The following is a 3,908-nucleotide window of genomic DNA, read 5'->3' as shown; positions in this document are numbered from 1 at the left end:
TATTTCGTATTTAAAATGTCGTTTGTACAGTATAACATTCCCTTAGTTTTCTAATGTTACATGTTAAATATGTGTAATGTATATTATTGTTATTATGTTATTTGTATAAAATTTCCTTATGTTTAATAGTGATAAGTAGTTTTTATTTTAATTTGTAGTTAACGTACACTTTCATTCTATCTTTTATGTATATCCAAGTAAAATAACCAGACTGAAAAATGCTATTTGAATTTATTTTTATTTTCAAAAGTAGAATTTTGTAGTAGAACTAATTCACACATACAATCAGATTTAATGGCAACCATCAAATATATACGATATTATTTCGTTCTATAACTGAGTACCCTGTTCCGAAAAGCATTAAACAAGGTGTACAATGATAGTATTGGATTTGAGGTAATGCATATTTTTTTTTTTTTTTTTACCTTTTTGTAAATTAATTGTAATAATGTATATTTGAATCAATAATGATAGTATTGGATTTGAGGTAATGCATATTTTTTAGTTTTTGTAAATTAATTGTAATAATGTATATTCTAATCAATGGAAATTTATACGAAATTTAAGTAGCATTGACCAATATTTTTAAACAGAATAAGGTTTTTTTTTGTTTGTTTATTGTTTTATTGATCATATGAACAGGTAGATTATAAGGGTAACAGTCCGCTACTATGTAAAGCTGTACGATTATGATAGTTTTTTTTTAATGTAGAAACTAAAATTAAAGGTTTCTTTGAATTAAATTAAAGAAACATGAGAGTATTAAAATTCTATTGATATGGCATTTCATTATTACTTTGTGTTGAAACCTAGATTGTCTATTTCTCCACTGTTTTTACAAATATTAATTACAATTATTATAAATATATGAATGTTTCTTATATTCTATTTTCAATTCTCCATTAATTTAGATCTATTATATTTTTATTTCTTCTTTATAGTAATACAAAATACATTTAACACTAAGGAAAGTTTATTTTTTATGTATTAAAAAAAGATAGCATGGCATAACAGTTAATATTTGTGTGTAATAGCATTATGCAAGGCTTACGTTATGAAAAACTATTTACTATCAGCTAGTTACGGAATCAACTATGTATGTGAGCTCCGAACCACGTTTTTATTGAAAAGTTTCCATTTTCCAAATACAAGAAATTAAAAACTAAGAAAGTTATGAGGGAGAAGAACTACATGTTTATCTTATAAAAATGTATGTATGTATGTTTGTTCCAACATAACTCTGGAACACCCGAAGCAATTTCAATTAAACTTCGCAATTTCAATTATTAAATTAAACATATAACTTTACAACCTGGAAAGAAATTGTGTGTGAGAGACCCCCTAGCTTCCCAAGGAGGCGAGTTGAAAGAGCGTTAAATGCAAAAATAATGAGAAACGACCGGTATTACTGTCGAATTCATAGTTATTTTAGGTCGCTGAGTTGAACATTGACACTCGATGTCGTTTAAATTTCAGTTAAGCCCTCAAGACCCCCTAACACCCCTATGGTTGGAGTGGCAAGAGGTGACATGTAAAAATAACCGGAAACTACCGATATTAGTGTCGAATCCATAGTTTTCGGGGTAAACCGTGTAAACAATCGTTGAAATGTGTATCGTAAGGGGAATTGGGGGTTCAATTATTTTTCATAAACTTATTCTGACCGTGCGAAGAACGAGCATTTCAGCTACGTTTTGAGAACCTGGCTTCTAAACATCAAGGAGTAAGAGGGTGGAATAATAGCAGAGGAATGTCAGTTTAAGTGTGCAAGTAAATGTGTGGGTAACGAACATGAAACTCGCAACTTATGTATTCACCGTGGTTCTAAATTTTCCATTTTCTATATGTCATTTTGAAGCCATACAGGGAAGGAACTACAGTGAAACCTGTCTATGTTGGCCACCATCGGTTCCATCGAAAAGTGGCCAACTTAGACAGGTGGCCAACTTACAGAAAACAAGTGTGATTTGTGTATTTTTAGAATATGATTTCTAGTATTACTTGATTGTAAAATTATAATAAGCAGTGGCACGACAACTACTTATAAATAATGTATATAGAGTAATCATAAAAATATACAGTACTAGAAAATATTACTATAGTATGTTTAATATATATATGTGCATACTTTTCTCTTCCTGAAAACTAGTCTGGTACATTGGATTATTCGGATTGAAAACACAATAACAGAAACAACCATGAAATAGAAGCACGCAGTTTATTGAAATTGATATTATAGCACACTGAGTTATTCAGATTGTAAACAAGAAAAGCTAAGTTATAAATTGAGAAATTCATGTGCAATTTATATTACTTCTTTTCAGTTGTTACTGAATGATGGTTAATTCTAGACGTATTTGTTTTATTCTTTTTTGGCAAATATGCACATACTAATATTGTAGTTAACTACCTCTTGTTAATGAGCTAGAAGTGTTTCCCTCGGAGCAAAAGATGTTTTGAGAAAATTTTGAGTGAATTCTTATCTCAAAAACTCCGCTATCTTTTGACAAGCCGACAGGTGCCAATAGTTGACAATTAAGATGGTTAGTTTTAACCTTGAGAATTTTCCGGAATTACTAAAACTCCCCACTGATGAGAGGAGTTGATATAGCTAATGGTTTTACCAAAACAGACAGGGTAAACAAATACGTACAACCATTTCCTGAATTCCTGTACGTGCTTTTTCTTATTCACACCTTCCTTCACCACCCCTTTATGAGGGTAGCGTTCTAGCCATTGACCTCCAAGAACAAATCGTGCGAATCTATGCTTCTTTGTGTCCAGTCACAAATACAGAACATCTGCCTCTCATATGGGAATACGAAAGAGTTAAGAAAAATAACAAAACTGTGTTTTGTGTGGCCAAGATACGCAGGTAAATTTATCATTATCATCATAGGATAAACATTGCTTCAGTATGGCCAACTTCCAAGATAGACAGGTGGCCAACTTATAGAGTAGTAAGTAACGAATGTCTTATGGAAAAATGCAGGTTCAAGACGAACTAGGCCAAGATAAACAGGTGGCCAACTTAGAGAGGTGGCCAAGTTGACAGGTTTCACTGTAGTTGATACTCTTTCCGTATTGCACTGGTGGCCCAGCTAGCAACCATGTATAAATGTCATAGAACCTGCCTTTGGGGAACATTAAAAAGACAAGAACCAATAAATGAAGTGTTTAAATTTTGTTCAATGAGTACCATGGCTAAGAACTTTCCGCTCCGCAGAAGGACGGAGTATAGCCACCACTGACAACGTGTGAAAGGAAGTAAGTTTCATCATTATATCTGTCTGAGTTGATGTCTATCTCATAATCATGTTATTTGAAGATTCCAGTTTCTGAACTTTTGTAATTATGAAATCAAGGAACTCTAAAATTTCAAAATCCAGTTACTTGGTTCTACAATTTCGATTGCCATGACTCAGAAATTTCAACATTCCGAGATTCTGATATGCTGGAACAACGTACAGTCGTTCGGCATTCTGAATTTCAGATTCGGAAGTGCTAAACCAAAATTCTCATTTTGAAATTCCGAAATTTCTAGATGAAATTCCGAGATTCCGGAATTACGAGATTCATGCATTCCGAAATTTCGGGATGAACTTCCGGAATTCCGAAATTCCGAGATTCCGCAATTCCGAGATTTCGAATGTTTTGGAGTGAACTTACAGAATTCCGAAATTCCGGAATTCCAAAATTCCGAGATTCCGGAATTCCAAAATTCCGAGATTCCGGAATTCCAAAATTCCGAGATTCCGGAATTCCGAAATTACGAGATTCCGGAATTCCGTAATCTCGGAATTCCGGAATGAGAAAATTTTTAATTCCGATTCCGGAATTAAGATTTTCATTTCGAAATATTCCGGAATTCCGGAATCCGGAACACCCCTAGTTCGTACATAATAGCA

The sequence above is a fragment of the Thermobia domestica genome, chromosome 1 (assembly GCF_964235325.1).
Source record: "Thermobia domestica chromosome 1, izTheDome1.hap1.1, whole genome shotgun sequence".
NCBI classification, from domain to species: domain Eukaryota; kingdom Metazoa; phylum Arthropoda; class Insecta; order Zygentoma; family Lepismatidae; genus Thermobia; species Thermobia domestica.
The sequence above is the reverse complement of the archived record's forward strand: the minus strand, read 5'-3'. Positions refer to the sequence as shown.